Raw genomic sequence first — 9,092 nt, 5'->3', positions numbered from 1 at the left:
GAGGGATGGGCGAAGGCAATGGTTGTGATTGGCTTGTCAATATCCATTGTTCTGTATCTCTCTGATTGGATGTTTAAAGAGACCAATCAAATTTGTGCTCGCCACAATCTCAAATTCTTGAATGAGGTCATGTGTTGCAACACCTCCTGATTTATACTCTGTTCTTTATGTGTTTCTGTTTTGCTATCAGGCAAAAATCTTATGAGGAAGGGTCATAAATCTTTTAGTATATATTCAATAATCTGAACAGCAAACTCACTGCTCTGTTTATCGATCTGGATTTTTACATGTTTAACAGACATTGACCGGTTTATAACCGAGATTGACTGAGGGTGACTTCTGGTCAGGAAACTCCCAGTTTATCAACCGTCGGGATTTAATATCAAGTAGAGAAATAGTGACCTGGATTTATTATATAGTAATGTAGGAACGGCGGCAGACATTTCGCGCACAACAAGCTCCCACAAACAACAATGTGTAATGACCAGATAATCCATTGTGTTGTGTTGATCGAGGGCTAAGTATTGGCCAGGACACCGGGCATAATTGACCTGCTCTTCTTCAAAATAGTAGCCGTGGGATCTATTACATCCACCTGAGAGAACGACGGACCTCGGTTTAACGTCTCTTCCTATCGATGGCACCTCCAACAGTGCAGCACTCCCTCATCACTGCACTGGTATGTCAGCCTAGATTTTTGTGCTCAAGTCCCTGGAGTGGGATTTGAACCGACAACCTTCTGACTCAGAAGCAAGGGTACTACCACCTGAAGCACAGCTGATAAGATTGTGATCAATAGATCAGTTTCTTCAGACAGTAACCAGCCCTTTCACAGATAGAGTGCGTGTCTCTGAAAAGAACCAACGTGGTATTAGATTAAATCTTGTCCATTTTACTTGCTCTTGCTGGGCCCAGCATTGGATTTCTTTGTCAGGAGCACCGCGTGGATTTTTGGCTGTTCAACCATGATCCTATTGAATTGTGGAGCAGGCTCGAGGGGCCTTATGGCCTTCTCCCATTTCTTACAGCCGAATTTGATTACACCATTGTGTTAAGTGATTAAATATTTATTTAGACTTGCAGGTCAAGGAATTTCTCAAACGTAAGGGCTATTTACTTGACACAGCTCGACAAAGACGCACCTAACTTTGATAAACATATTTGGAAATATGATTTATGTGAGTGTTGTTTTTTCTTCAGTTTCTGCTCGGCGAATTTGGGTTTCATTATACACCTGTCAGCTTCGAGTATGTGAGTGTGATTTTCACATTGTCTCGCTGTCTCTGGGATGTGTGTGTGGGTTTTATTCTGTACCTGGTCAGTTTCTGTTATGCAAATGCATGTTTTACTCTCTACTTGTCAGTTTCTGTTATGTGAGTGTGTTTTACTCTGTCCCTGACAGTCACTGATATGTGAGTGTGGGTTTTATTGTGTATTGTTCAGATTTTGAGATGTGAGTGTGAATTTTACTTTATGTGAATGAAACAACTGACTTTATTTAAAAGAGAAAGACGAGTAAATGTTATTGAGTGGAATCTGAGTGTCCTTGTACATGAATCACAGAAAGTTAACATGCAGTTACAGCAAACAATTAGGAAGATAAATGGTATGTTAGCCCTTAATGCAAATGGGTTGGAGTATAAGAGTAAGGTAGCGTTGGTACAATAATATAGAACTGAGATTGGGAGAAATGTGTTCACTCAGAGGGTTGTGAATCACTGGAGTTGGGATTTTAATCTGCATCTGTCAGTTTCCTGTATGTGAATCGTGGTGTTTTCTGTTTTTTTTGTCAGTAATTTGTGGAGATTTACTTGGAGCTAGTGTGCTTGGCCAGCTCTCCGGGTAGTACCAGACTCATGGCCGTCCAGATGTGTGGACACAATCTGTACACTCCTAACTGTTAGAGGTTGCTGCCATCTCCTGGCTGAAAGCGAGTGCTGCAACAAGTGACAATCATTCAGCAGAACCCATTTTAAATTCCACAGATCGCTCAGAACCATGTTTATGTTCAGCTTAAACTATTGCAAAGTATTTTATTGGTCCGGCTGAAAACTCCAAACAACCATTAAAAGCAGGTGGAGGCGCTCACCCGATTGTAGTGTGAACAGTGGGGTTAATCACAGAGTGTGGAATAGACATTACTGGGCAATTCATTTCAACCAAACGTGTCTTTGCAGAGACGTCTACAGTGCTGGGGTTAATCATTGAGTGTGGGACAGACACTGCCTCTGTCACTCAGCTACTGTGTGCTAATGTGGAATTCACTGGTCAGTGTAGGATAGATACTGTATCTGTCACTCTCAGGTACAGTGTGTCAGTGTGGGATTGACTGGGAGTATAGTAAAGACACTATCTGTCACTGTCTGGTACAGTGTGTCAGTGTAGGATTAACTGGGAGTATAGTAAAGACACTGTGTCTGTCACTGTCTGGCACAGTGTGTCGGTGTGATTGACTGGGAGTATAGTAAAGACACTGTATCTGTCACTCTCTGGAACAGTGTGTCAGTGTGGGATTGACTGGGAGTATAGTAAAGACACTGTATCTGTCACTGTCTGGTACAGTGTGTCAGTGTGGGATTGACTGGGAGTATAGTAAAGACACTGTATCTGTCACTGTCTGGTACAGTGTGTCAGTGTGGGATTGACTGGGAGTATAGTAAAGACACTATCTGTCACTGTCTGGCACAGTGTGTCGGTGTGGGATTGACTGGGAGTATAGTAAAGACACTGTATCTGTCACTGTCTGGTACAGTGTGTCAGTGTAGGATTGACTGGGAGTATAGTAAAGACACTATCTGTCACTGTCTGGTACAGTGTGTCAGTGTGGGATTGACTGGGAGTATAGTAAAGACACTATCGGTCACTGTCTGGTACAGTGTGTCAGTGTGGGATTGACCGGCACGTGTAAAAACAGAAAGCGATGCTTTCCCGCTTGATGCGTGTGATGGTGGTAGAGTGGTGAGCACAGCTGCCTTCCAAGCTAGTTGATCTGGGTTCAATTAACGGCCGTAGGATCCAGTCAAATTTTAATCCACTTTCTGTTTGGGATACATAAGTGAGTGTTTTAATCAATACCTGTGAATTTCTCGTTTGTGAGTGTGGATTTTAATCTTTACACACATTCTCTGATTATTGTGGGGGGTTTCTATGTACTGTATTGGAACCGGGTTTGTGATTCTGGACTTTATTCTGTATCAGCCCACCTCTGGTATGTGATGATGACTTTTACTCTGTATCTGTCAGTGTTTGATATAACAGTGTGTTTTATTCCGTGCCAGTCCTGCTCCTATTTTTTATGTTCTTATTTTTATTATGATATACAAGTTTAAAAGCAAAATACTGTGGATGCTGGAATTGGAAATAAAAACAGAAAATGCTGGAAATTTCTGCGGCATCTGTGGAGAGAGAGAGAGAGAGTTAACGTTTCAGTTCGATGACAAAGGCTCAATCACCTGAAACATTAACTCTGTTCCTCTCTCCACTTTTATTGATATGGAATAGAGGGGAGTACTCTGTATCTGTCATTTTCAGCTTTGCGATGGTAGGTTTTAGTCTATTTCTCTCAGTCCCTGGTACGTGAGCGTCGCTCTGTATCTATCGGTCCCTGATATGTGCGTGTGGACTTTACTCTGTATCTGGCATTGTCTGTTATGGGAATCTGGATTTTATTCTGTACTTGTCATCTTCTGATTTATTAGTGTGGGTCTTATCCTATAACTGCCAGTTTCTACCTAATTCAGAGATGGTTTTCCTTTGAATCTGTCAGTCTCTGGTATGGGACTATGTATCTATCTATGTGCCAGTCAGTCCCTGGTATGGAAGTATGTATCTATCGGTATGCCTGTCAGTCTCTAGTATGGGAGTATGTATCTATCTGTGCTGTCCGTGTCTAGTATGGGAGTATGTAACTATCTCTGTGCCTGTCAGTGTCTGGTATGGGAGTATGTATCTATCTCTGTGCCTGTCAGTCTCTGGTATGGGAGTAATATCTATCTGTGTGCCTGTCAGTCTCTGCTTTGGGAGTATGTATCCATCTCTGTGCCTGCCATTCTCTGGTATGGAAGTATGTATCTATCTCTGTCCCTTTCAGTCGCTGGTGTGTGAGTATGTATCTATCTCTGTCCCTGTCAGTGTCAGGTACAGGAGTATGTATCTTTCTCTGTGCCAGTTAGTGTCTGCTAAGGGTGTTTCCATCTGTGTGCCGGTCAACATCTGGTATGGGAGTACGTATCTATCTCTGTACCTGTCGATCGCTGGTGTGGGACTATGTATCTCTCTGTCCCTGTCAGTGTCTGCTATGGGAGTATGTATTGATCCGTGCAGTCCACCGTCATCGGCAGTCCCTCGAGTCGAGGATGACTTGCTTCCATGCCAAAAAGTTCACAAGTGTTTCAATGAAGGACCTAATATTCCAGGTCCCGAACTACATGTTAAAGGGTGAAAGGTACCTGTGCGTCGATTGTTTTTTAACGTGTGGTGGCAGTTGCACACCAGCCACCACACGGACTTGACAGAGCTAGGTCTTGGTCCAGTGGCAAGGGTTATCCAAGACGACTAGAGACCAGCTCTGCGGCACTGACCTAGTGCGCACACATATGCTGCCCCTGGGCCCTCGCCTCTCCTGGGCCCTGATCTACCCATCTGGTACTCCCATCTGTATCTATTTGTGTACCTGTCAGTCTCTGGTATGGGAGTATGTATCCATTTCTGCCTGTCCCGGTCAGTGTCAAGTACGGGAGTATGTATCGATCCATGCTGTCCGTGTTTGGTATGGGAGTATGTATCTATTTCTGTCAGTCTCTGGTATGTGAGTATGTATCTATCTCTGTCCCTGTCAGTGTCAGTGTCTGGTACGGGAGTATGTATCTATTTTTGTGCCTGTCGGTCGCTGGTGTGGGAGCATGTATCTATCTCTGTGCCAGTTAGTGTGTGGTAAGGATGTTTCCATCTGTGTGCCTGTCAGTCTCTGGTATTGGAGTATGTATCTATCTCTGTCTCTGCCACTCTCTGGTATGGAGTATGTATCCATCACTGTGCCTGTCAGTCTCTGGTGTGGGAGTATGTATCTTTCTGTGCCTGTCATTCACTGGTCTGGGAGTATGTATCTATCGCTGTCCCCGTCAGTTTCTGGTATAGGAGTATGTATCTATCTGTGCCTGTCAGTCTCTGGTATGGGAGTAAGTATCTATCTCTGTCTCTGCCACTCTCTGGTATCGAGTATGTATCAATCACTGTGCCTGTCAGTCTCTGGTATAGGAGTATGTATCTATCTGTGCCTGTCAGTCTCTGGTATGGGAGTAAGTATCTATCTCTGTTCTGTCACCCTCTGGTATGGGACTATGTATCTCTGTCTCTGCCACTCTCTGGTATGGAGTATGTATCCAACTCTGTGCCTATCAGTGTTTGGAATGGAAGTACATATCTATCTCTGTGCCTGTCAGTCTCTGGTATGGGAGTATGTATCTATCTGTGCCAGTCAATCTCTGGTATGGGAGCACCTATTTATGTCTGTACCTGTCAGATGCTGGTATGGGCGTATGTATCCACCTCTGCCCGTCAGTCTCTGGTATGGGAGAACATATCAGTCTGTGCCTGTCAGTGTCGGGTATTTGAGTATGTATCTATCTGTGCCTGTCAGTCTCTGGTATGGGCGCATGTATCTATCTCTGTGCCGGTCAGTCACTGGTGTGGGAATATGTGTCTTTCTGTGCCTGTCACTGTCTGGTATGGAAGTATGTATCTATCTCTGTGCCCGTCAGTCTCGGGTATGGGAGCATGTATCAATCTGTGTGCTGTCAGTCTCTGGAATGGGAGTATGTATCTATCTCTGTGCCGGGTGTGGGCGTATGTATCTATCTCTGTGCTTGTCAGTTTCTGGTATGGGAGCATGTATCTATCTGTGTGCCTGTCAGTGTCGAGTATCGGACTTTGTATCTAACTCTGTGCCTGTCAGTCTCTGGTCTGCGAGTATGTATCTATCTCTGTGCCTGTCAATCTCGGGTATGGGATTATGTATCTATCTGTGTGCATGTCAGTGTCCGGTATAGAAGTTTGTATCTATCTTTCTGCTTGTCAGTAGCTGGTATGGGTGTATGTATATATGTGTGTGCCTGTCACTGTCTGGTGTGGGAGTATCTCTGCCGGGTGTGGGAGTATGTATCTATCTTTGTGCGGTCAGTCTCTAGTCTGGGAGTATGTATCTATCTCTGTGCCCGTCAGTGTCCGGTATACAATTATGTAACTACCTCTGTGCTGTCAATCTCTGGTGTGGGGAGTATGTATCTATCTCTGTACCTATAATTCTCTGGTATCAGAGTCTGTATCTATCTGTGCTGTCAGTTTCTGGTATGGGCGTATGTATCAATCTCTGTATCTGTCAGTCTCTGGTATGGGAGTATGTATCTATCTCTGTGCTGTCAGTGTCTATTATGGGAGTAAGTATCTGTGTGCCCATCAGTCTCTGTTATGAGAGTATTTATCTATTTCTGGCCCAGTCAATCGCTGGTATGGGTGTATGTATCTATCTGTGTGCCTGTCAGTGTCCGGTATAGAAGTATGTATCTATCTCTGTCCCAGTCAATCTCTGGTATGGCTGTATATATATATATATATATATATATATGTGTGTGTGCCTGTCACTGTCTGGTATGGAAGTATGTATCTAACTCTGTGCAAGTCAGACTCTGGTATGGGAGTACGTATCTATCTCTGTGCTGTCAGTTTCTGCTTTTTCTGGAATTTTCTAATTTACTGGAATTCTTTGAGGATATAACAAGCATGGTGGATAGAGGTGTACCGATGGATGTGGTGTATTTAGATTTTCAAAAGGCATTTGATAAGGTGCCACACAAAAGGTTACTGCAGAAGATAGAGGTACGCGGAGTCAGAGGAAATGTATTAGCATGGATAGAGAATTGTCTGGCGAACAGAAAGCAGAGAGTCGAGATAAATGGGTCCTTTTCGGGTTGGAAATCGGTGGTTAGTGGTGTGCCACAGGGATCGGTGCTGGGACCACAACTGTTTACAATATACATAGATGACCTGGAAGAGGGGACAGAGTGTTGTGTAACAAAATTTGCAGATGACACAAAGATTAGTGGAAAAGCGGGTTGTGGAGAGGACACAGAGAGGCTGCAAAGAGATTTAGATAGGTTAAGCGAATGGGCTAAGGTTTGGCAGATGGAATACAATGTCGGAAAGTGTGAAGTCATCCACCTTGGGGAAAAAAAACAGTAAAAGGGAATATTATTTCAATGGGGAGAAATTGCAACATGCTGAGATGCAGAGGGACCTGGGGTTCCTTGTGCATGAAACTCTTTTGGAGAAAAATCAACATTTTGAAACAACTGCCTCCCCGTCGGGGAATTGAACTCCGGTCTCCCACGTGACAGGTGGGCATACTCACCACTATACTAACGAGGAACTGACGTGTGTCCCAAAAAGTTAGTTTCCAGGTGCAGCAGGTGATCAGGAAGGCGAATGGAATGTTGGCCTTCATTGCGAGAGGGATGGAGTACAAAAGCAGTGAGGTCCTGCTGCAACTGTATAGGGTATTGGTAAGGCCGCACCTGGAGTACTGCGTGCAGTTTTGGTCCGCTTACTTAAGGAAGGATATACTGGCTTTGGAGCGGGTACAGAGACGATTCACTAGGCTGATTCCGGAGATGAGGGGGTTACCTTATGATGATAGATTGAGTAGACTGGGTCTTTACTCGTTGGAGTTCAGAAGGATGAAGGGTGATCTTATAGAAACATTTAAAATAATGAAAGGGATAGACAAGATAGAGGTGGAGAGGTTGTTTCCACTGGTCGGGGAGACTAGAACTTGGGGGCACAGCCTCAAAATACGGGGGAGCCAATTTAAAACCGAATTGAGAAGGAATTTCTTCTCCCAGAGGGTTGTGAATCTGTGGAATTCTCTGCCCAAGGAAGCAGTTGAGGCTAGCTCATTGAATGTATTCAAGTCACAGATAGATAGATTTTTAACCAATAAGGGAATTAAGGGTTACGGGGAGCGGGCGTGTAAGTGGAGCTGAGTCCACGGCCAGATCAGCCATGATCTTATTGATTGGCGGAGCAGGCTCAAGGGGCTAGATGGACTACTCCTGTTCCTAATTCTTATGTATTGGTCTGGGAGTATGCATTATTTCTGTGTGCCTGTCAGTCTCTGGTATGGGAGTTTGCATCTATCTGTGCTGTCACTTTCTGGTCTGGGAGTATGTTTCTATCTCTGTGCTGTCAGTCGCTGGTATGGGAGTATGTATCTATCGCTGTGTCTGTCAGTCTCTGGTGTGGGTATATGTATCTATCTGTGCTGTCAGTCTCTGGTATGGGAGTATGTATCTATCTCTGTGCCCGGTGTGGGAGTATGTATCTATCTCTGTGCTCGTCAGTGTTTGGTCTGGAAGTATATATCTATCTCTGTCCCTGTCAGTCTCTGGTGTGGGATTATGTATCTATCTGTGTGCCTGTCCGTCTCTGGTATGGGAGTATTTATCTATCTGTGTGCAAGTCAGTCTCTGATATGGGAGTATGTATCTATCTTTGTTCCTGTCAGTCTTTGGTATAGAAACATAGAAAATAGGTGCAGGAGTAGGCCATTCAGCCCTTCGAGCCTGCACCGCCATTCAATGAGTTCATGGCTGAACATGCAACTTCAGTACCCCATTCCTGCTTTCTCGCCATACCCCTTGATCCCCCTAGTAGTAAGGACTTCATCTAACTCCTTTTTGAATATATTTAGTGAATTGGCCTCAACCACTTTCTGTGGTAGAGAATTCCACAGGTTCACCACTCTCTGGGTGAAGAAGTTTCTCCTCATCTCAGTCCTAAATGGTTTACCCCTTATCCTTAGACTGTGACCCCTGGTTCTGGATTTCCCCAACATTGGGAACATTCTTCCTGCATCTAACCTGTCTAATCCCATCAGAATTTTAAACGTTTCTATGAGATCCCCTCTCATTCTTCTGAACTTCAGTGAATACAAGCCCAATTGATCCAGTCTTTCTTGATATGTCAGTCCCACCATCCCGGGAATCAGTCTGGTGAACCTTCGCTGCACTCCCTCAACAGGAAAAATGTCCTTCCTCAAG

The 9,092-nt window shown here is 44.3% G+C and overlaps 1 non-coding gene across 1 annotated transcript; it reads right to left on the bottom strand.

Annotated features, from left to right (window-relative positions):
- Positions 1-7,350: 7,350 nt before the first annotated feature.
- On the bottom strand, positions 7,351-7,422 carry trnad-guc (transfer RNA aspartic acid (anticodon GUC)). Its single transcript has one exon. It is a non-coding gene; the product is annotated as a tRNA-Asp (tRNA).
- Between the last annotated feature and the right edge of the window lie 1,670 nt (positions 7,423-9,092).

Source organism: Pristiophorus japonicus, unplaced genomic scaffold, assembly GCF_044704955.1.
Source record: "Pristiophorus japonicus isolate sPriJap1 unplaced genomic scaffold, sPriJap1.hap1 HAP1_SCAFFOLD_29, whole genome shotgun sequence".
Classification (NCBI taxonomy): domain Eukaryota; kingdom Metazoa; phylum Chordata; class Chondrichthyes; family Pristiophoridae; genus Pristiophorus; species Pristiophorus japonicus.
Note: the sequence above shows the minus strand (reverse complement) of the source record. Positions and strands in the feature narration are given on the sequence as shown.